The sequence below is a fragment of the Oryctolagus cuniculus genome, chromosome 8 (assembly GCF_051225735.1).
Source record: "Oryctolagus cuniculus isolate XC-2025 breed Fujian yellow rabbit chromosome 8, ASM5122573v1, whole genome shotgun sequence".
Taxonomy (NCBI): domain Eukaryota; kingdom Metazoa; phylum Chordata; class Mammalia; order Lagomorpha; family Leporidae; genus Oryctolagus; species Oryctolagus cuniculus.
The window spans coordinates 26,251,944-26,277,955 of NC_142874.1; the positions used below are offsets into that span (position 1 = coordinate 26,251,944).

At 45.2% G+C, this 26,012-nt stretch overlaps 1 long non-coding RNA gene across 6 annotated transcripts in view; it reads left to right on the forward strand.

Annotated features, from left to right (window-relative positions):
• The window catches only part of LOC103347521 (rho GTPase-activating protein 20), a 115,124-nt gene extending 101,208 nt beyond the window's left edge, over positions 1 to 13,916 (forward strand). For all 6 annotated transcript variants that reach the window (XR_016211763.1, XR_016211764.1, XR_016211766.1 and 3 more), the window contains 6 exons: positions 1,386 to 1,496; positions 3,035 to 3,151; positions 4,689 to 4,772; positions 9,458 to 9,495; positions 11,868 to 11,905; positions 13,659 to 13,916. This is a non-coding gene — a long non-coding RNA (rho GTPase-activating protein 20). The remainder of the gene's footprint in view (positions 1 to 1,385; positions 1,497 to 3,034; positions 3,152 to 4,688; positions 4,773 to 9,457; positions 9,496 to 11,867; positions 11,906 to 13,658) is intronic.
• Positions 13,917 to 26,012: the final 12,096 nt, after the last annotated feature.

Genomic DNA, 26,012 nt, shown 5'->3' on the forward strand with positions numbered 1-26,012 from the left:
GCTGCGGGGACGTCCTCGGGGCTCTGCCCGGGAAGGATGTGCTCCCTGGGGAGGGAGGGGCCGCGGTGCGAGTCCGGCGCTCCGAGACGGGGCCGTGTGTCCTCCCGGGTTCTCTGGTTGGCTGCACGCTGCCTGGGCCTGTCCGCAGGTTGTCCGTTTCTCTGCGTGGTGGTCTGCTAACCCGTGCGGGAGGGGCGTAGGCTTCCCCGCCCCCCACGTCTGCTCCCGCCATGACCCCGGGGGTCTGGTGCAGCACTCCCGGCCCGCATGCCTGGCGTTGCCACGGAGGCTGCGAGTGCAGAAGCCTCATGGGACCCGGCGTGGAGCGCCCCACTGCCCCTGGTGGCCCAGTGTGCGCAGCGGACTTAGGCGCGGGCACGCTGGGCTCCGCGAGGGTGGTGCTCTGTGCCTCTGCCTCTCCTGAGACGTCCTTGCCTTCCTCTTGGCGTTGGCTGGTCTCCGAGCTCCCGGGACAGCGTCCAGGAGGCGTGGCCGCTGCCTGAGGACAAGTCCTCGATGTGCCCTCTGACGCTGGCACGAGCGTGTTCTGGACCCGTGCCGTGCCCCCAGGCAGCTGGGGAGTTGTCTGCCTTGTAGTCCAGCGGGCCACCAGGAGAATCTGACCCAGTGTCCTGGATGGGCCAGTTCCCAGTCGTGCGCTCGTGGCCCAGACCAGACCCGGGCTGGTGTGTGGAGCCAGCCACGCGGGCCCGTCTGTCCTCCGTGCCCTGAGTGGGCGCAGATGAGAGAGGGCGCGGTTGCTCCGTCCGCTTTTCTCCCCTCTCGCCCCCATGCGGGGAGCCGTGCAGCGGGGCCTGGCTGGACTGAGCCCGTGCCGGACACGGTGCTCCGTTGCTGTCCTGGAGGGCCCAGAGGATTGCTCGAGGTGTGCCCACCAGGCCCCTCCCCTGAGACAGGGGGCTGGGTGCCGTCAGGTTCTTTCTTGGCTGCCCCTGGAACCCGGAGGTGGCCCTTGCCTGGTTCCTGGATCCTTTCACTTCCCCTTCCTCGTCGCCTTGCCGTGTGGAAGGCAAGGGCCGCTCTTAGCCCGCCAGCCCTGGCCAAGGAGGGGAACCCACTGGGAGGGTGGGGTGGCACCAAGGCCTTGCGCGGCCCAACGCACGAGGGGGGACGGCGCGCCCTGCTGCGGGCCCTCGCCCTGGCCCCGGTGCCACCAGTTTCCCTTGGTCGGGATTCTTTGTGGCCTAGGCAGGCAGGCGCCCGTGCTGTCTCCGCACTGACCTAGGCACCCACCCACATGAGGCGTCGGGAGGTGTGGGGCCGGGAGAACATTTCTCTGCCTGGTTTCCTAGGCGGAGGCAGGTGTGTTGTCAGCAGAGACCCTCACTCAGGCCAAGTGCGTGATGTCTCTTCTTCTTCCGCAGACGCCGAGCCCGGCACCCGGGAACCTGTTCCGGACGTGCCGCTCCCAACCATGACTCCCAGCACCGAGGAGGCTGACCACGACCACGACCACGACCATGACCACGACCACGGTAGGGGCCCTGTGTGCCTTGTGTCCTCTGCCCCTGGGAGCCCGCTGGGTTGCCGGGGCTCCTTGAGCGAGAACGGGCTTTCCTATTGCCTCCGGGACCGGGAAGGTGTCGCCATGCGATTCCTTGTCCCGAAATGCTGGCCTGTGCTCTGGAGCTGCGGGGACGTCCTCGGGGCTCTGCCCGGGAAGGATGTGCTCCCTGGGGAGGGAGGGGCCGCGGTGCGAGTCCGGCGCTCCGAGACGGGGCCGTGTGTCCTCCCGGGTTCTCTGGTTGGCTGCACGCTGCCTGGGCCTGTCCGCAGGTTGTCCGTTTCTCTGCGTGGTGGTCTGCTAACCCGTGCGGGAGGGGCGTAGGCTTCCCCGCCCCCCACGTCTGCTCCCGCCATGACCCCGGGGGTCTGGTGCAGCACTCCCGGCCCGCATGCCTGGCGTTGCCACGGAGGCTGCGAGTGCAGAAGCCTCATGGGACCCGGCGTGGAGCGCCCCACTGCCCCTGGTGGCCCAGTGTGCGCAGCGGACTTAGGCGCGGGCACGCTGGGCTCCGCGAGGGTGGTGCTCTGTGCCTCTGCCTCTCCTGAGACGTCCTTGCCTTCCTCTTGGCGTTGGCTGGTCTCCGAGCTCCCGGGACAGCGTCCAGGAGGCGTGGCCGCTGCCTGAGGACAAGTCCTCGATGTGCCCTCTGACGCTGGCACGAGCGTGTTCTGGACCCGTGCCGTGCCCCCAGGCAGCTGGGGAGTTGTCTGCCTTGTAGTGCGGCGGGCCACCAGGAGAATCTGACCCAGTGTCCTGGATGGGCCAGTTCCCAGTCGTGCGCTCGTGGCCCAGACCAGACCCGGGCTGGTGTGTGGAGCCAGCCACGCGGGCCCGTCTGTCCTCCGTGCCCTGAGTGGGCGCAGATGAGAGAGGGCGCGGTTGCTCCGTCCGCTTTTCTCCCCTCTCGCCCCCATGCGGGGAGCCGTGCAGCGGGGCCTGGCTGGACTGAGCCCGTGCCGGACACGGTGCTCCGTTGCCGTCCTGGAGGGCCCAGAGGATTGCTCGAGGTGTGCCCACCAGGCCCCTCCCCTGAGACAGGGGGCTGGGTGCCGTCAGGTTCTTTCTTGGCTGCCCCTGGAACCCGGAGGTGGCCCTTGCCTGGTTCCTGGATCCTTTCACTTCCCCTTCCTCGTCGCCTTGCCGTGTGGAAGGCAAGGGCCGCTCTTAGCCCGCCAGCCCTGGCCAAGGAGGGGAACCCACTTGGAGGGTGGGGTGGCACCAAGGCCTTGCGCGGCCCAACGCACGAGGGGGGACGGCGCGCCCTGCTGCGGGCCCTCGCCCTGGCCCCGGTGCCACCAGTTTCCCTTGGTCGGGACTCTTTGTGGCCTAGGCAGGCAGGCGCCCGTGCTGTCTCCGCACTGACCTAGGCACCCACCCACATGAGGCGTCGGGAGGTGTGGGGCCGGGAGAACATTTCTCTGCCTGGTTTCCTAGGCGGAGGCAGGTGTGTTGTCGGCAGAGACCCTCACTCAGGCCAAGTGCGTGATGTCTCTTCTTCTTCCGCAGACTCCGAGCCCGGCACCCGGGAACCTGTTCCGGACGTGCCGCTCCCAACCATGACTCCCAGCACCGAGGAGGCTGACCACGACCACGACCACGACCACGACCACGACCACGACCACGGTAGGGGCCCCCGTGTGCCTTGTGTCCTCTGCCCCTGGGAGCCCGCTGGGTTGCCGGGGCTCCTTGAGCGAGAACGGGCTTTCCTATTGCCTCCGGGACCGGGAAGGTGTCGCCATGCGATTCCTTGTCCCGAAATGCTGGCCTGTGCTCTGGAGCTGCGGGGACGTCCTCGGGGCTCTGCCCGGGAAGGATGTGCTCCCTGGGGAGGGAGGGGCCGCGGTGCGAGTCCGGCGCTCCGAGACGGGGCCGTGTGTCCTCCCGGGTTCTCTGGTTGGCTGCACGCTGCCTGGGCCTGTCCGCAGGTTGTCCGTTGCTCTGCGTGGTGGTCTCCTAACCCGTGCGGGAGGGGCGTAGGCTTCCCCGCCCCCCACGTCTGCTCCCGCCATGACCCCGGGGGTCTGGTGCAGCACTCCCGGCCCGCATGCCTGGCGTTGCCACGGAGGCTGCGAGTGCAGAAGCCTCATGGGACCCGGCGTGGAGCGCCCCACTGCCCCTGGTGGCCCAGTGTGCGCAGCGGACTTAGGCGCGGGCACGCTGGGCTCCGCGAGGGTGGTGCTCTGTGCCTCTGCCTCTCCTGAGACGTCCTTGCCTTCCTCTTGGCGTTGGCTGGTCTCCGAGCTCCCGGGACAGCGTCCAGGAGGCGTGGCCGCTGCCTGAGGACAAGTCCTCGATGTGCCCTCTGACGCTGGCACGAGCGTGTTCTGGACCCGTGCCGTGCCCCCAGGCAGCTGGGGAGTTGTCTGCCTTGTAGTCCAGCGGGCCACCAGGAGAATCTGACCCAGTGTCCTGGATGGGCCAGTTCCCAGTCGTGCGCTCGTGGCCCAGACCAGACCCGGGCTGGTGTGTGGAGCCAGCCACGCGGGCCCGTCTGTCCTCCGTGCCCTGAGTGGGCGCAGATGAGAGAGGGCGCGGTTGCTCCGTCCGCTTTTCTCCCCTCTCGCCCCCATGCGGGGAGCCGTGCAGCGGGGCCTGGCTGGACTGAGCCCGTGCCGGACACGGTGCTCCGTTGCCGTCCTGGAGGGCCCAGAGGATTGCTCGAGGTGTGCCCACCAGGCCCCTCCCCTGAGACAGGGGGCTGGGTGCCATCAGGTTCTTTCTTGGCTGCCCCTGGAACCCGGAGGTGGCCCTTGCCTGGTTCCTGGATCCTTTCACTTCCCCTTCCTCGTCGCCTTGCCGTGTGGAAGGCAAGGGCCGCTCTTAGCCCGCCAGCCCTGGCCAAGGAGGGGAACCCACTTGGAGGGTGGGGTGGCACCAAGGCCTTGCGCGGCCCAACGCACGAGGGGGGACGGCGCGCCCTGCTGCGGGCCCTCGCCCTGGCCCCGGTGCCACCAGTTTCCCTTGGTCGGGACTCTTTGTGGCCTAGGCAGGCAGGCGCCCGTGCTGTCTCCGCACTGACCTAGGCACCCACCCACATGAGGCGTCGGGAGGTGTGGGGCCGGGAGAACATTTCTCTGCCTGGTTTCCTAGGCGGAGGCAGGTGTGTTGTCGGCAAAGACCCTCACTCAGGCCAAGTGCGTGATGTCTCTTCTTCTTGCAGACGCCCAGCCTGGCACCCGGGAACCTGTTCTGGACGTGCCGCTCCCAACAGTGACTCCTAGCACCGAGGCTGACCCCGACCACGGTAGGGGCCCGTGTGCCTTGTGTCCTCTGCCCCTGGGTGCCCGCTGGGTTGCCGGGGCTCCTTGAGCGAGAACGGGCTTTCCTATTGCCTCCGGGACTGGGAAGCTTCTGCAAAGTGCTTCCTTGTTACCAGAAGGTGTCCTGTGACCTAGGATTTCTCTGTCTTTTGCTTACATAGATCTTTCATTTTTTCCTCCAGTGTTTGAACTGCCTTTAACGCTGCTTTTTCAGTCTCTTTTGCTTCGATTTTCTTCACCTTCCTTAAAGGTTTCCTTTTTTTTTTTTTTTTTTGTCTCTGAGTGGTACAGTTTTCTCTCTCTCTCTGTGCCCATTTTGCCTTTGCACTGTAATATGTACTTTGTTTCCTGTAATTTGCCATGATTCAGGACATTTTTCTCAGTGACCTCTTTCTGTGAATCCAAGATTTTCTGTTTCATTCTGGTTTTTTGTGCGTTCTGTGGTCTCTGTAATCTTGTTACAGATCGTTGTCCCCAAACTTGTAGCGCCCCCATTTGAACTTAGGAACAATCTGTTTGGCTCATGTGTGGTTTGTGCTTTAGAGTTACTGCTGTTGTTCCTTTTTGACGTGACATTTTTGTGGTGGAGTGTTATTGCTAAGTGTCTCCTTTTTCTGAAAATATGTCTGTGTTTTCTACCTGTTTTGGAATCTTCATCCTTCTGCTTAACATGGATGCGTTTCTTCAGTGTAGAAGTGCTCGTGTGCAAGTCGTGTCCTCCATGACTGCCTTTTGTCCTCGTGAGTCCTATCATTGGCTGAACACTGCTGCATAACGACTCGGCATTTTTGAATGTTCGCAGAGCCTTTTAGTTTTTCTTCCTTACTCTTTAGTTAGGAAGTTATTTTTTGTTACTCTATACTAATGCTGAATGAAATCTGTCTTCTCAGTCACTCAGTTCAGTATGCCTGGATCCTTCCATGGATGAAATAATAGCAGAACTCTAATCAAGTGTCAAGTCTTCTCGCTGAACCTAATGCTCCAGTGTGCAGTGGAGCCAACCTGCACCTATATTTGCATGTTGTTCCATTCCTGTGTTCCCCATTAGAACATTTGTAAATATAGTAGAAAATTTTTCAGATATTGTCTGAGATGGTACCAAACTAAAAAACACTCTTAGACTACCTGTGACTTTACTTGTCTCCCAGGTAGACACCATTTGTGCCATTTGTATGTTACCAGATCTCTCATTACATCTTTCTCTATTCTTTGGCTGTCTGGAATTGTCTTTGCAATTAGGAGTATCAAGATATGTCCCTGGACAGAAAGAAAACCTTTAAGAATCAATGGAGCGCAGGAAATGATTTTACTCTAGCTGTTTGAAATCCATGAGCCATTTCCCATAATGCATGTTTGCATGTACAGGAACATGAGTCAGAATTGTCAGGAACATCCATTGTGAGTGTGTTCATCTCTGTGTTTCAGAAATACTGATTTTATTCCTCTCTGATGTGAAAAATCACCGAGGACTTATTTTCTTTCCCTTACCGAAAGACCTGATGATTACATGGGAATCTGACATTTAGGATGGTCTGATAACTGATCAAACTCCAAATGTGTCCAATGATGCTAGCACCAGTCTCCCTTTGGGTACACTTCTGTTCTAACCTCTGTTCTCTTGAGCACTTGATGTGCTCAAATACCAGAATGCCTTACAAGTTCCTTTGATATTCTCTGCTGATCCTTTCTCTGAACACTAGGGGTTGCTTTTTCCATTTTTCCTTTGTGTTTCTTAGGTTGCTGGAAACCTTTGATGTTCTGGCCTGGAAGGATAGAGTTCCTAGGTACAACATTGCCCCTGGGGCACATTTACTGAGACAGCCAGTTTGCTTCCTGTGGCTCTACACTCAGTATGTGCTTCCCAAGATCACAAAGATGTTCAGTTTCTCTCTCCTTATGCTTTTGCAGCTGTTTATGGTCACTGCAATGCTTGGTACACAAGTTCTATACCACCACGTGCCACACACTTTTTTCCTTGTAGTATTCTAGCTTTGCATTTGGTACTTCTGATATGTAGTTGATTCTTAGTTTATGATGTCTCAGAAACCTCCAGAAAGTGTTGATTTTGAGTGCCATTTGCTGGGATGTCAAATCATTGATTTGCTTGTAATAGCAGGTTGAGTGTGTTTTCTCAACCTATCCGAAGACACTTTTAGGTATATCTGCAGCGGAGTCAATCTAACCAACTTGGAAATCCTAACCATTGCCACACATATACTTGGTCCAAATCCTCCATGCGAAGAGAAGGGCATGCCTGAGCTTGGCATGTGTCAACCGTGTCATTTGTATTCTGTCTATTGCTTTACTGAAGAGTCGGCATGGTTGCTTAGTAGCTTGTCGCATCCTATCTACATTTCTGGAGCCCTCCATGAAGGATAAACTTGCCTAAATATTTGCATGACTTTGTCATGTTGAATTTAAGTCTTCAGTTGCTGTCCAGGAGGGACCCGATCCCTGATGGAGTTATCCATGTGGCTCCTGTACTAGGACAGTGGGTTGTGCATCATATTGTTCTTTCGTGGCTCCCACTGGGACATGGAGAGAGCACTTTCTGAATTACTGGATCCTTTCTTTTCATCTATGACTGTTGTCTCATTTTCTCCAAGTGGAAGGGAAATTCTTTAAACTCAAATGATTGCCAAGGACATAAACCTCTAAGAATGATTTTCACCTTGCCAGTTGTTTTTCTCTCAAAACATGACAACATCTCCCCATTTTCTCCTAATTTGGATTTTTGTAGACTTACCCTTATTATGTCTCAGAAAACTTGTGCACATCCACATTATGAGAATGTGTTGTTTGGGTTGGAGATCACTTCTGTTCCTGCTTTCTGACATGGAGTTGGATCTGCATCTGAAAATCTGCTTAGGCAACTTTTGTTTTTTCTTCCACAGGAAGTATGATAGTCTCACTGGAGTCAAACCCAGAATCAGGCATGGTGACTGAGCAGAGCCTTCCAGTGGCAAATGATACCATGCCTCAGCTCAGTAGGGGTCCATATGTTTTATGTCCTCTGATCTATGAGATGCTGAAGATTTCATGTGGCATAAGTTCTGAGAACTCCTCTTCAGTATGTCTGCCATGCTTTCAAGATAATGCTGAGAGCTGCTTTTCCCAGAACGTTTGGCTATGTTTTCTTAATGTTCCTGAAACCTTTAGTTTCTGCCATGGAAGGACGTATTTCCTCGATAGAGATTTGCCCATGTGACACCTGTAAAAGACCGTCATGTGGAAGCGCATCATCTCTCACTGGCCAACAGCTGCACATTCTATGGGCACTTTGCAAGTTACCAGAAACTTGGCGATTGTCTATCTTTACCCCTTTGCTATAGCCTAAGGTCATCTGATGCTTTGTTCTCAGCTGCTGTTCAAATACAAATAAAACATCTTGAAGAAATTTAAAATAGGAATTGTTTAACAACTCTCCTATCTATCTGTTTTGTTCTCATGCATTTTCCTTTACTTCTTTTTGGGGTACCATAAAGTTCATGACAATCATCATTATGAATTAAACATGGTGGGATGTAAAATAATTTATTTTACACCATGTGCATATTGATATGGGTCTGTTTTCTGAAAACATCATTAGACAGCCTTAGTTCTTTCCATCAACAGAATAAGTAACACCACAATGGAAATCCAATCAGTGTCAAGGTGTGTGACTGACCATGATCTTCACTGTGTGAATATTCAGCCCGAATCTAGAGTGGGACCACACTTTCCTTTTGCACTTTATCTTCTTAGTTACTGAAAAGCACTTTGGTGTATTTCCTTAGGATTTCTTCTTACTTCCATACAGTTTCTTTAAGTTTACACAAAGAATCCATTTTCAAAATGTTCATGTGACCACTAACTTGACTCGGTCTCTTCGGTTGTTCTCCAGGAAGGATAGAATTGCTCAGCAGAGATTGTCCTTGAGGGCTCTAATCTAAGGCAAAGCTTTTGTTTCATGTTGTTCTCTGTGTGGCTCCCAGCAGAACACGGAATGGGCACTTTCCAAGTTACCGTATCCTTTCCTTTTGTCTATACCTGGCTTTTTCTTTATTGAGGGGTGTTTGCAATTGGTAAGTCACAAACGATATTTAAGGATAAAAATAAGGAATCTAAGGATATATTTGAAATTGGCATTTTTGTTGCTGAATTATTAAATCTATGAGCCGCTTTCTCATTGTACCTATCTTTATAAACCTATGTCTGGCCGGCGCCGCGGCTCACTAGGCTAATCCTCCACCTTGTAGCGCCGGCACACCGGGTTCTAGTCCCGGTTGGGGCACTGGATTCTGTCCCGGTTGCCCCTCTTCCAGGCCAGCTCTCTGCTGTGGCCAGGGAGTGCAGTGGAGGATGGCCCAAGTCCTTGGGCCCTGTACCCCATGGGAGACCAGAAGTACCTAGCTCCTGCCATAGGATCAGCGAGGTGCGCCGACCGCAGCAGAGGGTGAACCAATGGCAAAGGAAGACCTTTCTCTGCCTCTCTCTCACTGTCCACTCTGCCTGTCAAAAATAAATAAATAAAAATAAACCTATGTTTATCTTGTGTCAGAAAACTCATGAAAATCTACATTATGAGCATGTATTTCTATGGGTTCAAATAATGTTTTCCTGTTGTCAGTTGATAAAATGATTGTGTTCTGAAAATATCCTAAGAAAACTTTTGATTTACCTTCCACAGGTGATTTAATGCTACCCTGGAGTACGAATCAGTGTAAGGTATGATGACAGAGTAAAAAAATTTTCAATGGCAGCTGAAGCCTTCTGTCCTCTGCATTCTGAGTTACTGAGAGTTCAGTTAGCATCATTCCTTAGTATTTTTCTTCATTTCTATGCACTTCCTTTAACCTAACACTAGGGACTACTTTTCAAAAATATCTGTTTGAGTTTTCTCACTTTGCTTGAAAACCTTAGTTTCCTCACAGGAAGGAGTACTTTAGTAGAGAATTGTCATTGAGGTATCTAAACTAAGACTAGTGTTTTGCTTCTTGTTTTTCTATCATTTGTTTGCTGGAGTACACTGAGTGGGAATGTTCCAACTTGCCAGTTGCTTTCATTTTTTTCCATCCTTTTCCTTTGGCTTTACCAAGGGGTAGTGTAACGGTCAGTACACAATGCATTCAAAGGCAAAAATTAAACAATGTAAGAAGGAAGTTAGCATGAGGACTTGTTTTGCTCCCCCAGATTGTTAAACCTGTGCATCAAGTTTTCATTCATTGTATTTACATAAACTTACCTCTTAGAAGCCTCATGAAGTCCACATCATGGGTGTATTATGTTTCAGTATATTTTTTCTTTTACTGTTGCTCCATGTTGAAATGAATATGTTGTCTTCAAATATACTAAGATAACTCCTGGTTTTTCTTCAACATAAGAAATTTCCCCCACCACTCCAAACCAGAACAGTGTCACGTATATTCACTGACCAAAATCCTCCAGTGGTAGAAGGTGAGAAGTCTGACCTTCTATGGGACCACCCGTGTCTACTGTACTCTGTCTTCTGAGTTACTGGAGAGCACAGTTGACATGATCCCTTAGGATATTTTTTCCCGATAAACTTCATTTCACCTCACAGTATGAACTACATTTTCTAGAATGCTTGCGCATGTTTTCTAATGTTGTTTGACATCCTCAGTTTCTGTGCATGAAGAATGGACGGAATTCCTGGGTAGAGAATTGCCCAAGAGGCACCTAAAATAAGAAAAGTGTTTTGCATTGTTACTCTATCGTTGCCTCACAGTTGCACGCTGCATGGACACTTTTCGTGTTACCAGATAGTATCAGTATCTCCTTACGCCTTTGCCATAATGCAGGGTAATTTCAGTGCTTTCTACACAAATAGTGTTCAAAGGTAAAATAAGACACCTAAAAATGAACCCAGAACATATATTTTCCTTAGCTTTTCTACATGAAGTCTCAGAAACCTCATGAAAATCCCCACTGTAAGTGTAGGATGCTGGTATTTAAAGTAATTTGTTATTACTATCTGATACTGAGATGAGTCTCTTATGAAAATGTTTTAGGAGAGCTTTATTTTTTTCTGCAATGGAATGAATGACACTCCAGGGGAAGCCCACCCAGTGTCAAATATGGTGACTGACAAAAATCTTCCACTGGGAGAGGATATCAGGCCTAACCTTGCAGTGGGCCTACTGATGTTTTCTCTCCTCTTTTTCTTATTATGAGGACAGCTGGCCTGATTCCTTGGGGTTTTCTCTATTTTAAAGATTTTTAAAATTTATTTGAGAGGTAGAATTACAGACAGTGAGAGACAGAGAAAGGTCTTCCATCTGTTGGTTCACTCCCCAAATGACCACACTAGCCAGAGCTGCACCGGTCCAAAGCCAGCAGACAAGAGCTTCTTCCAGGCCTTCCACATGGGTGCAGGGGCTAGAGTACTTGGGCCAACTTCTACTGCTTTCCCAGGCCATGGTGGAGGGCTGGACCAGAAGAGAAGCAACTGGGACTAGGACCGGTACCTATATGAGATGCTGGCGCCGCAGGTGGAGGGTTAACCTACTGTGCCAAAGCACCAGGATTTTATCTTTCTGTACAAATCTTTTAACTTTACACTAAGAATTATTGTGCAGAAATGTTTGTAGAAGTTTTCTAACTTGGCTTGGACTCTTCAGATCCTGTGCAGGAAGCATGGAGTTCCTTGCCAGGGAATTTCCCGTGGGGCACTTAACCTCATCTACTCCATTTTGTATTCCTCCTATTCTATCCTTAACTCCTAGAGAAACACCAAATGGGCACTTTCCAAGTTACCAGACCTTTGATTTTTATCATAATCTTTTTGTCTTCTGAAAGAGTAGTTGCGATTGTTAAGATACAAATAATAGTCAAGGATAAAGGGGGAAAAAACTAAAAATGAATTTAAACAAGAATTTTGTTCTAAAATTATTAAACTATGAGCTTTTTTTCATTATCCATACTTTAAGAAACTGATTTTAATGATGTATCAGAAAACTCATTCAAGTCCACAATAGGAGCCAATTTGCTTGGATTTCAAATTTTTTTGCTGCCATCAGATGGTTGAGATGGGTCTGTTGTCTGAAATATCTTGACAACTTTTGTTTGTCATTCAACAGGTGCTTTGATGCTACCACTGCTGTTGACACAATACCAGGTAGGGTGAATGGCCAAAATCTCGAAATGGCACAGGATGCCATGCCTGAGCCTAGATGGGCCCACCTATGTCTTCTGTCCTCTGCATTCCAAGTGGCTGGAAAACTGAGTTAGGATCTCTTTTTCTTAAGATTTTCTTTTCTTTTCTCTGTATTTTACTTAACATAAGACTAAGGACTACTGTTTCAAAATGTTTGTTTTTAAACTTTGCTTGAAATATCTTCAGTTTCTTCCCCTGGTGGGTGAACTTCCTTGGTAGAGAATTGCCCATGAGGCCCATAAACTAAGACTACATAGTCTTCATGTTTTCTTCACACTTGTTGGCAGTACAACACTGAATTCACATTTTCCAAGCTACAAGTTTGTTTCATTTTTTTCTTTGCCTTCATTAAAAGTAGTTCTAATGCTGCAAGACAATTTGGTATTCAAAGACAAAAACTAAAATATAAGAATCAAGGTACAATAGGAAGTTGTTTTGGTCCAACAAAGCATTTACGCTAGGTATCAATTTGCTCATCAGTTGTATCTTTTCATAAGCTTATCTCTAAGCTGTCTCAGAAACCTCCTGAAATCCACACCATGAGTGTATCATGCTCTCACCTAACATTATTTTTCCTGCTCCCTGGTGTTTCTTCAGCAGAACAAATTACCCTGCTACTGCAGACCAGACCAGTGTCCAGTATAATGACCGAGTGAATTCTCCAGCCGGAGAGGATGCCAAGCCTGCGCTTGGTATGGGCCCACCCAGTGCACTGTCCTCTGACTTCTGAGTTACAGAAGAGCACAGTTACCATGACTGCTTAGGGTTTTTTCCCCATGCACTTCATTTAACCTCACAGGAAGGACTGCTTGCACAAGTTTTCTGTTTTTGCTTGACACATTCAATTTCTGTCCAAGAATGGATGGAATTCCTGAGTAGAGAATTGCCCAAGAGGCCCCTACACCAAGACAACCATTGTGCATCAAGTGGTTCCATGTGTGTTCACAGTTGCACACTGAATGGACACTTTCCAAACTACCAGGTCCTTTCAGTTTACCTGCCCTTATTCTTTTGCTTCATCAGGGGTTAATTCCAATGCTTTGTACACAAAGAGTATTCAAAGATAAAGGTAAATCTTCTAAAAATGAAGAGTGGGGATTTGTTGGGTTCAGAAAGTATAATATCTATGGTTTTTTCATAACACATATTTTCCTTAAATTGTCTGCATGAAGTCTCAGAAACCTCATGAAAACACTCCTTTATGAGTGTGTGACACTTGGCTTTAAAGTACTTTTTTTGCCACTCTCTCTCTCATACTGAGTTTACTTTATGAATATGTCCTAAGAAAACTTAGGTTTTATCTTCAGTGAAATAAATAATGCCACTCCTGGAATCTGACCCCATGTCAAGTATGGCGATTGACCGGAATCCTGCATTGGAAGAGGATTCCAGGGCACAGCTGTGTCCTCTGTCTGCTGTTACTCAAGAGCTCCATTGGCATGGTTTCTCAGGGCTTCCTCTTAACTTCTCCTCAGTAGTGCCAGCAAGCACTCTGCAAACCTAGGTTATTATTGGCAAAAGGCAATTTTTTTTACAGGGTGAAGTTTGGTTCATAACCTGGAGACATGTATTATCAGTTCCTTCTCATGTGTGTCTAATTGGTTTAATGATGTTTACCTCATTTCTTAGGGGAAATCTTGAGGGGCAGTTCTTTAATCAGGAATTGGGATATCTCCAGAATCTGAGAATATTATTTCACTTTTTATTTCAACAGAAATGGAACCATCTCATCATATCTGGTGCTTTGGAACAACAGTAATCGACCCTATAAAGCAAGCTGCAAAACTCACATCTAGTAGGGGGCCGCCCAACTCTCCAAAATGAATCATTTTATTTCATTCAGTGGTAGCATATTCACAGCTGGACATCACTAATTTCCCTACACTCTACCATGAAGCTAAGAGTGTTTTTAGAAAAAAAATTGACAGATTTTTCTTTCTGTCCAGAAATAAACAAATTGGCTTGCAACTGACTTCAAAGGAGTCATGTTTTCTGACTGTGTGGAAATCATGTTGTACACTTCACACTTCACAAACTTACTCAAAAAGGAATATGGAATGATCTGATTCCAAAATTTCAGCTCAACCCATTTCAGTCTTGAATTTCCAATTCCATTATTCAAGGGGACATGCAACAGTTACTATAAAATCAGTATTTAAGAATACAGTGAAATATATAAAAACAGAATGAAAATATGAGCTGATATTGGCACAAAAAATTTAAGCCCACACATAGTTTTTTTCATGGTAGCATTTTCATACATTTTTTTTTCATCATGAAGTCACAGAAAGTTCATGAAAGCTCATATTCTAAAATCATCAAAATTTGATAAAGATGCATACCATAAAATCCTTTGAATGTATTTAAAATCATGTTCATACCAAATCACATTTTAATTCTATTTTTTTGAGTTTTTTAAAGATTTATTTATTTACTTGAAAGTCAGAGTTACACAGAGAGAGGAGAGGCAGAGAGAGGTCTTCCATCTGGTGGTTTGCTCCCCAATTGGCTGCAATGGCCGGAGCTGTGCTGATCTGAAGCCAGGAGCCAGGAGCTTTTCCTGTGTCTCCCACGCAGGTGCAGGGGCCCAAGCACTTGGGCTATCTTCTACTGCTTTCCCAGGCCATAGTGGAGAGCTGGATCAAAAGTGGAGCAGCCAGGTCTTGAACTGGTGCCCATTTGGGATGCTGGCACTTCAGGCCAGGGCGTTAACCCATTGGATCACAGTACCAGTCCCTATGTTTTTTTGAGTTTTATGTTCTCATTTTTCATTTTGAGGGGCTTTTGTTCTTTTTTTATCTTTTTATTTTTTGTTTTGTAATTTTTAATTTTTTTCCTATTTTGACATTTATGTTTTTATACCATTTATGAAATGGTTGATGTCTCCTGGACAAATAACTATTTTCAATATTGTGGATATCCTGAAGATGATGTTCATTATACCATATATTACTTTTATAAGAATCTTCAGAAAATCTTACATTAATAATGAAATATTATAACTTGAAGACATAAAGAACATAAGTGATTCTCAGTTCCCACCCACTTTTAAAAGAGAGTAAGCTCAGTTACCTGACTGTAGAGTGCCATGATCACACTCCACTAATTTGTTATGTAGGAAAATTTGGCATTATACTGTGTCCAGAGCAAAACGTGAATCATAGCATCTTTCCATATATGTCTTCTTGATTTTAATTCTTATCTTATTTTCATCAATGCAAAGTCATTTAGGAAAAATTCAGTAGTACAGTCCTTCGAATGATGCCCATAAACCTTCAATATGCAAATCACATTCCAGAACTCAATGGGAATTTTCAGAACATCTGAGCTCCATCAACAATTTTGTAAGCAAAATCATCTGAAATATTCTTAAGTCACCATAAATTCTCTGATTGATTAGTGCATCCAAGAGTGGGAATGGACCTAGTAAAGGTGGTAAGATGGCTTTGGGGTTGATGCTTTTTAAAATGATTGGCTAAAGTATAGGGTCTGAGCCGCTTGGGTGTAGGTGGCAAACCGCAGGGTTTCGGGATGTTATCAAGCACCTTAACTGCCTGAAAAGACACCTGGAACTTTAGGCATTTCCCTGCTATCTGCTGATTGGCTGTTGCTAGGGGAGTTTATCGCAAGGGAAGTTTATTCTCTTTTCAGGAGCTTTTGGCTTAGGGTTCAGGCCCGAGTTACAAGATGGAGGCCTACTCTAAAATAGCTGCACCTTGAATCAGGCTCAGGTCTCTCATTGGAAATCTCTATTGTTTTAAACATATTTTACTGATGGCCCATATCAGTGAATCTGTAAATCCAGTGAATGATGTAAAATCTTGTTCTCACACGCAGAGCACATTACTTTGCTTAGTTTATAGAAGACATACCCAGTGATCTGTCCGCTTCTTTCTTTGTTCACCTAAAGAATTACGCTGTGACTTCTTGGCTTCAGTAGTCATTTGTACATGATTATGGCTTTGAGGGAGGCCCAGCTCAGTTGGGTCATTCTTCTGGTCTCACTGGGTCACTCGGGGGCCAGAAGACAACTGTGTATTTCTCAACTTCCTTTGATTGCTACATAGCCATATACCAGGGGGGAGATTGGAAATCTTTTCTCACACAAATTTCATAAAGTTTTCCTATATTGCAGCTCCATCTGATTATTCCCTATTACAGATAAACACTTGGACTCACTAGACCTTGGCTCCTATATTTTTTCCACTACCTGGAATTACACTGGTGCTTTCAGTATTCTCTGGAAAATTTTAAATTCTGTGGTAAATGATCATGTTTTGTGGTAGTTCTATTCTGCTTAATGCCCACTAAAATGTACAGGCAGCTCTTCATATCCTGTGGTTTCAGCCAAATCCAGAAAGAGAATATAAGATGCAAAGTTTCTCATTATCATTCTCTGAAGTATAAGTTCCCTTCCTTACAGAACAGTTAATTTGTAGGAGGTAGTGTAGGAGATGTAGAGGTCACTTAAAAGGATATGTGAGGGTGGCATAAATTATATGCAAATACAGTTCTACTTGATATTGGGGTAGGAGCATCTATGGATTTTGTTATCTTTTGGGATCATGGAATCAATTCCCCACAGATGCTGAGGGACAGCTATCTATGGGGGAATGAAGATGTGCATAGTTCTTGGAATAAAAGGATTTCATATGTGTTGGTAATATCTTTACATTTGAAAGTTGGAGAGATAAAAGAGCACATATGGGATTTCAGAGGGTAGCAGTAAGACATCCATTTGATGCATGATGTTTTAGATTAATTGCAGCATTATTTTGAAGTTCTGAAATACATGAAGCATTTCCATTCATGATGCTAAAGTGGAGGATACTAATGGGATCTCTTCTCATTAGAGATGACTGCATGGTTGTGTGAAAAATCTGAGACATCAACAATTGCAGGATAAAAGGGACAAAAATATATGCCTTCACAATGCATCTAGGTTTTGAATCAGGAAAGAAATACCCTAAAGTCAATCCTTCCAGTTGCAAAAGAAGGGACAGAAAAGGAGGTAAAGAAAATCTGAGATTCAAGGAATTTGTCAATTGCAACTCATGGGCATGATTCTTGCTACAGGGAAACAGTTAATAGTTTTCTCTCAGCACTCACACAGCAGAGACTTGAGGAAAGTAACTTACATCTTCATTTTGGAGAAAGATCCTAGGGCCTGAACAACTGTAAAAGGGCACAACTCTTGTACTGACTTACAATGACTAGAAGGCAATGAGTTTTTCAGTTTATCATCTTTATGGTAGCTGTGAGAAAGATAGTATAATCAGCAGTCTATGCTTAGTGATGTGATAAGATTAAACATTTCCATCAACAAAATAAAGGCCCTTGGGATGAATTATGCTATTCCGGAAAGAAAACACACCCATGCTACCAGTACCGAAATTCTGAATCCATGTATACAAGGTTTACTCATGAACATATATCTTTAAAAAAAAAAAACTGCATGGATTTCAAAATTATTTGCCCTAAGGAATTCATTTCCATGAGCTTTTTGAAGTACCCTTATATTTACACAAGCACATTCATTCACTTCCTGCTCCACACAAGCACCGTGTTAAAATTTGGGGAATGGATGATATATTAGTGAAAAAACAATGTCTTTACAGAGCAGTGGGCAATGTCTTGGATATTTTTCTTCAGCTCCTTCCATGCTAGGCAAATGAGCCAGTATTCTGAAGATCTGTAGTAGATAGTGACCCTCTTTTCTAATTTTTGTTTTGTGTTGTACTTGTCTGCAGCCCGAGTGATGGTAGGAAGAAATTAGCAGAGACTGAAATTGGTAATCCTTTCATGAGTCTTGAAGGGTGCAACACAGAAAAAAAGGCATGGGTTGGTGATGCAGGAGGGATGATGTGGGACCTGTGAAGACGGAGTAGCCAGACCTCGGGCAGTAGTGGTGCTGCCTGTGGGCAAGAGGCTGCCAAGCCAGGCCCCTGCACTGGCACCATAGGGATTGCCTCTTGCATCCAGAGCCAGGGCAGTCCCGTGCCTTACAGGGGGAGGTTGGGAGCCAGGAGCCTTGCAGGGACAGAGCCCAGGTCCCATTAGGGCACTGCATGCGTGGCACCCGCCACCAGAGGGCAGAGTTGCAGTGCCATGCCCCAGGTTGGGCCAACACTCTGGCCTGGGCCGTACACTCTTTTGGGTCCACTCTGCGACCTGGATCTTGGCCAAACAGGATTGCAATGACCTGGCCACCTGGGCAAGCAGGGCGGAGGTGCAGTGAGGCAGGGAGAGCTGTGTATGCCAGTTGAGCCCCAGTTGAGGCTGCAGTCCAGAATCCACCACCCCCCTTCTCCCAAGCCCAAGGGTCTGTGGAGCACGGCTGAAACCTTGCAGTGCTGGCACCTGGACGATAGCCTGGACAATAGGTTTTAGTGCTCTTCCCGGCTGTGACCAGCTTTGGTCCTCAGGTAACCCCTCCACTGCTGCCACTGCCATCAGCCCTCTCTGGAGCCACAGGACTTTGTGGCCACTCGTCCGGCCCTGCAAAAGATACTTAAAGATGTGCTACACTCAGAAACACAGAAACACGGCCATCAATATGAAAGAAGGGAAAGGAAGAACACCTACCAGTAAAAGAGCATGGGAAGCTCAAAGCATATACTAGAAAATATTTCCGGGAAAATGGCAGGGCAAAGTCACTACATATCAATAGTCACATTGAACATTAATGGTCTGAATTCTTCAGTTAAAAGACACCGTTTGGCTGACTGGCTCAAAGAACACAACCCAACTATTTGTTGCCTACAAGAAACACATCTCTCTAACAAAGAGGCATGCAGACTGGAAGTGAAAGGTTGGAAAAAGATATTCCATGCCAACAGAAACCAAAAAAAAGCAGGTGTAGCCATATTAATATCAGACAAAATAAACTTTAATACAAAACTGTTAAGAGAGACAAAGAGGGACACTATATAATGATTAAGGGTTCAATTCAACAGGAAGATGTAACTATTATAAATGTATATGCATCTAATTACAGGGCACCGGTCTATTTAAAAGATATGTTAAGGAACTTAAAGGGAGATTTAGATTCCAATACAATAGTACTGGGGGACTTCAATACTCAGTGCAGTGGAGGATGGCCCAGGAGCTTGGGCCCTGCACCCCATGGGAGACCAGGAGAAGCACCTGGCTCCTGGCTCCTGCCATCGGATCAGCGCGGTGCGCTGGCCGCAGCGGCCATTGGAGGGTGAACCAACGGCAAAAGGAAGACCTTTCTCTCTGTCTCTCTCACTGTCCACTCTGCCTGTCAAAAAAAAAATACTCCACTCTCAGAAATAGATCATCCAGACAGAAGACCAACAAGGAAACAGCAGATTTAATTGACACTATTGCCCAAATGGATCTAACATATCTACAGAACTTTTAACCCTACATCTACAGACTTCACATTCTTCTCAGCAGTGCATGGAACCTTCTCTAGGATTGATCACATACTAGGCCATAAAGCAAGTCTCAGCAAATTTAAAAGAATTAGAATCATACCATGCAGCTTCTCAGACCACAGCGGAATGAAGCTGGAAATTAGCAACTCAGGAAACCCCAGAAAGTATGCAAACACATGGAGACTGAACAACATGCTCCTGAATAAACACTGGGTAATTCAAGAAATCAAAAGAGAAATCAAAAACTTTCTGGAAGTAAATGAAGACAACAACACAACATATCAAAACTTATGGGATACAGCAAAAGCAGTATTGAGAGGCAAATTTATAGCAATAGGTGCCTATATCAAGAAATTGGAAAGGTACCAAATAAATGAGCTTTCAGCGCATCTCAAGGACCTAGAAAAACTGCAGCAAACCAAGCCCAAATCTAGTAGGAGAAGAGAAATAATTAAAACCAGAGAAGAAATTAACAGGATTGAATCCAAAAAAACACTACAAAAAATCAGCCAAGCCAGAAGCTGGTTTTTGAAAAAATAAAATTGACACCCCATTGGCCCAACTAACTAAAAAAAGAAGAGAAAAGACCCAAATCAATAAAATCAGAGATGAAAAAGGAAACGTAACAACAGACACCACAGAAATAAAAAGAATCATCAGAAATTACTACAAGGACCTGTATGCCAGCAAACAGGGAAACCTATCAGAAATGCATAGATTCCTGGACACATGCAATCTACCTAAATTGAACCAGGAAGACATAGAAAACCTAAATAGACCCATAACAGAAACAGAAATTGAAACAGTAATAAAGGCCCTCCCAATAAAGAAAAGCCCAGGACCAGATGGATTCACTGCTGAATTCTACCAGACATTTAAAGAAGAACTAATTCCATTTCTTCTCAAACTATTCAGAACAATCGAAAAAGAGGGAATCCTCCCAAATTCTTTCTATGAAGCCAGCATCACCTTAATCCCTAAGCCAGAGAAAGATGCAGCACTGAAAGAAAATTACAGACCAATATTCCTGATGAACATAGACGCAAAAATCCTCAATAAAATTCTCGCCAATAGAGTACAACAACACATCAGGAAAATCATCCACCCAGACCAAGTGGGATTCATCCCTGGTATGCAGGGATGGTTCAACATTCGCAAATCAATCAATGTGATTCACCACATTAACAGACTGCAAAAGAAAAACCAATTCAACACCCTTTCATGATGAAAACTCTAAGCAAATTGGGTATAGAAGGAACATTCCTCAATATAATCAAAGCAATTTATAAAAAACCCACAGCCAGCATCCTATTGAATGGGGAAAAGTTGGAAGCATTTCCACTGAAATCTGGCACCAGGCAGGGATGCCCACTCTCACCACTGCTATTTAACATAGTTCTGGAAGTTTTAGCCAGAGCCATCAGACAAGAAAAAGAAATCAAAGGAATACAAATCGAGAAGGAAGTCAAACTATCCCTCTTTGCAGATGATATGATTCTGTACTTAGAGGATCCAAAGAACTCTACTAAGAGACTATTGGAACTCATAGAGGAGTTTGGCAAAGTGGCAGGGTATAAAATCAATGCACAAAAATCAACAGCCTTTGTATACACAAGCAATGCCATGACTGAGAAAGAACTGCTAAGATCAATCCCATTCACAATAGCTACAAAAACAATCAAATACCTTGGAATAAACTTAACCAAGGATGTTAAAGATCTCTACAATGAGAATTACAAAATCTTAAAGAAAGAAATAGAAGAGGATACCAAAAAATGGAAAAATCTTCCATGCTCATGGATTGGAAGAATCAACATCATCAAAATGTCTATTCTCCCAAAAGCAATTTATAGATTCAATGCAATCCCAATCAAGATACCAAAGACATTCTTCTCAGATCTAGAAAAAATGATGCTGAAATTCATATGGAGGCACAAGAGACCTCGAATAGCTAAAGCAATCTTGTACAACAAAAACAAAGCCGGAGGCATCACAATACCAGATTTCAGGACATACTACAGGGCAGTTGTAATCAAAACAGCATGGTACTGGTACAGAAACAGATGGATAGACCAATGGAACAGAATTGAAACACCAGAAATCAACCCAAACATCTACAGCCAACTTATATTTGACCAAGGATCTAAAACCAATTCCTGGAGCAAGGACAGTCTATTCAATAAATGGTGCTGGGAAAACTGGATTTCCACGTGCAGAAGCATGAAGCAAGACCCCTACCTTACACCTTACACAAAAATCCACTCAACGTGGATTAAAGACCTAAATCTACGTCCTGACACCATCAAATTATTAGAGAACATTGGAGAAACCCTACAAGATATATAGTTACAGGCAAAGAATTTCTGGAAAAGACCCGGGAGGCATAGGCAGTCAAAGCCAAAATCAACTATTGGGATTGCATCAAATTGAGAAGTTTCTGTACTGCAAAAGAAACAGTCAGGAGAGTGAAGAGACAACCAACAGAATGGGAAAAAATATTTGCAAACTATGCAACAGATAAAGAGTTAATAACCAGAATCTACAAAGAGATCAAGAAACTCCACAAAAACAAAACCAACAACCCACTTAAGAGATGGGCCAAGGACCTCAATAGACATTTTTCAAAAGAGGAAATCCAAATGGCCAACAGGCACATGAAAAAATGTTCAAGGTCACTAGCAATCAGGGAAATGCAAATCAAAAGCACAATGAGGTTTCACCTCACCCCGGTTAGAATGGCTCACATACAGAAATCTACCAACAACAGATGCTGGCGAGGATGTGGGGAAAAAGGGACACTAACCCACTGTTGGTGGGAATGCAAACTGGTCAAGCCACTATGGAAGTCAGTCTGGAGATTCCTCAGAAACCTGAAGATAACCCTACAGTTCGACCCAGCCATCCCACTCCTTGGAATTTACCCAAAGGAGTTTAAATTGACAAACAAAAAAGCGGTCTGCAGCCTAATGTTTATTGCAGCTCAATTCACAATAGCCAAGACCTGGAACCAACCTAAATGCCCATCAACGGTAGACTGGATAAAGAAATTATGGGATATGTATTCCTTAGAATACTATACCGCAGTAAGAAACAATGAAATCCAGTCATTTGCAACAAAATGGAGGAATCTGGAACACATCATGCTGAGTGAAGTAAGCCAGTCCCAAAGGGACAAATACCATATGTTCTCCCTGATTGGTGACAAGTGACTGAAGACCAAAAAGGAAACCTGTTGAAGTGAAATGGACACTATGGGAAATGGTGACTTGATCAGCATAGCCCTGTTAATGAACAACTTAATACATTATCCCTCTTAGTAGTTTTTTTTGTCTGTTCTACTTAATATGACTGGTTTAATTCTGTAATTATCACACAGTTATTCTTAAGTGTTGAAAATTAACTGAAATGTGATCCCTGTTAAACATAAGAGTGGGAATAAGAGAGGGAAGAGATGTATAATTTGGGACATGCTCAAGCTGACTTGCCCCAAATGGTAGAGTTAGAAACATACCAGGGGATTCCAATTCAATCCCATCAAGGTGGCATGTACCAATGCCATCTCACTAGTCCAAGTGATCAATTTCAGTTCACAATTGATCATAATGAAAGGACTAAGAGTCAAAGGGAGCACATAAACAAGTCTAGTACCTGCTAACACTAACCGATAGAATAAATAAAGGGGAGAGTGATCCAACATGGGAAGTGAGATACTCAGCAGACTCATAGAATGGCAGATGTCCTAAATAGCACTCTGGCCTCAGAATCAGCCCTAAAGGCATTTGGATCTGGCTGAAAAGCCCATGAGAGTATTTCAGGCATGGAAAGCCAAGACACTCTGGCAAAAAGATCTCTGTGAGTGAGATCCCAGTGGAAAGAACAGGTCTTCAAAGAAGGAGGTACCTTTCTCTGAAGGGAGGAGAGAACCTCCACTTTGACTATGACCTTGTCTAAACAAGATAAGAGTCGGCGAACTCAAGGGGCTTCCATAGCCTTGGAAACTCATGACTGGTGCATAGGGAGATTACTGATGCCATAAACAGGAGTGTCAATTTGTAAAGTCAACAACAGGAGTCACGGTGCACTTACTCCTCATGTAGGATCTCTGTCCTTAATGTGCTCTACATTGAGGCTTAATGCTATAACGAGTACTCAAACAGTATATTTCACTTTGTGTTTCTATGGGGGTGCAAACTGTTGAAATCTTTACTTAATGTATACTAAACTGATCTTCTGTAAAAAAAAAAAAAAAGAAATTATCAATTCCCAACTTGACTCTCACTGGGATTAAACATGACAATAGGTATGATCTGATTTCATCATCATTTAAAAAAAATCATCTATTATTTTTCACTTTATGTTTGTGTGGGAGCAAACTGTTGAAATCCTTACTTAATGTATACTAAGCTGATCTTCTGTATATTAAGGTAATCGAAAATGAATCTTGATGTGAATGGAAGGGGAGAGGGAGTGGGAAAGGGGAGGGTTGTGGGTGGGAGGGACTGTATGGGGGGGAGCCATTGTAATCCATAAGTCGTACTTTGGAAATTTATATTCGTTAAATAAAAGTTAAAAAAATAATAAATACCTAATATTTAATAATAAACTACTTAATAATACTTAATAATATAATAATAATAAAATAATAAATACTTAATATTCAATGCTTAATAATAAAATACTTAATAATAAAAAATGAGGGAATCAAGATGGAAATTCATCTTGAAACCAAATGTAAAAGCAACCACAGCAACATATTTTCACTTTGTAAAATGAATATAATCATGGTAACAGTGTTGGACCACACATTCCGGAAAACTGGATTGTTAGCATGAATAAGAGCTTCTTCTAAGCTCCATACACTGGTGAGTAGGAGTGGTGATTAGCAGTGTTGTTTAAGCATGCAGACACATATTTGTGTGCCTGAGCACCAGTGACATCATAAAGATCAAATATGTTTCCTGTATTCTTCAGGTTTTGTGTGTTTTCTCTGGCTTCTGAGGTTATTTGGGAGAAGTGAATTTAGATTATCTCTTTTTAAAAAAGATTGATTTTTCTATTTGAAAGGCACAGTTATGTAGAGAGAATAAGGAACACACACACACATACACACACACACATACACACACACACACACACACAGAGAGAGAGAGAGAGAGAGAGAATGAGAGAGATTAAGAGATCTTCCATCCACTGGCTCACTTCCCAAATGACTGGGCCAGATTGAAGCCAGGAGCCAGGAGTTTCTTCAGGGTCTCCCATGTGAGCGCAGAGGCCCAAGCACTTGGGCCATCTTCCACTGCTTTCTCAAGCACATTAGCAGGGAGCTGGATTGGAAATGGAACAGCCAGGACACAAACCAGTACTCAAAAGGGATGCTGCTGCCACAGGTAGTGGCTTAACACACTACACCACAACACCAACCCAGCCTCTTTCCTCTTAGTGGTGAATTTATATGAATGTAATTCACTTTTGGATTTTTAATGGACCGAGACAACCATGATATGTGTTAGAGTTACATGTATATATCTGTTTCACTGGTGTAGCTTGGTAAATACTATTGAATTATTGGAATGGCAGAGTGATAGGTGGACCTAATCTGATTGATCAATGTCAATGCATAGGTGTTAATTCTTTTGTATTTCACATATCACAAGCGCAGTGTTCTCTGTCATTCTTGGGACTGGTGGGAGCAATCTGCATGAATGTCCAGTGGAGCTCTACCATGCTAGTGAGTGAAGAACAATGTGTAATAATCATTGGGGTGATGAAGATGCAGAAGTGATCTGTAAGCAACTGGGCCTTGGGTTTATTTTCATCATTCTTGATTCATTTTGTTTCAGTTTCAAAAAATAAAAATTATTTCTATACCCAAGGGCATGTGCTGTTTATTTAAATGACACATTTCTTAGAAGGAATGGAGAACACCAACTTTTGGTCTATGTCCTAGGTGAGGTTCCTTGAAGAGCACTTAGATGTAGATTTCACCTGCTTGTATCTGCACAAGAGTGATTTCAAGCTACTAAAGATCTGAAGTCTTACTACTTTGCCTAGGTAGTCTTTTGTTTTTCCCAACACTGCCAACTACAATGGCTTAAGGTCATATCATGAAATACCAGTTGTTAGCATCTAATCAAAGTTTCATGCTTATCCCTCAGATAATGTCTGAACTCCTAAAGTTTGCTTCCATAGGTGCAGGCATGTGATTAGAACAAAGGATGTTAATTAATGTTCAAGGGAAATAATTCTCACATAGGGTATAGAGAAGACATCAGTGTGGTGAAGAAAGTGGTATGAAACACAGCATTGTGACGAAGTTAGTATTCTTTAAATAAAAGGTTTGTGGGGAAAATTTGGGAATTAAAACTTTATATATTTTATATACTATAAAAATCACCATTGTTTGTCACTTTAGTTGTCACTGAGGACTGCTATAATTTCACATCTCTCATCTCTCTCTTGGGTGATTCTGATAATTGGTTTAACAAGCTTAATTGCTTCTCTAATATTGTATTAGGAAGTCTTTTGAGAGTTCATACTTTAAATTATAAAAGTACATCTGATAGTGTTGCTGTGGATTTGTTCTGAGAGGAGGGGCACAGTGGGGGCAAGAGGCATGGAGTCAACACATAGAGCCTGGGAGCCAGGTGAAAGCGGGCCAAAGGAAA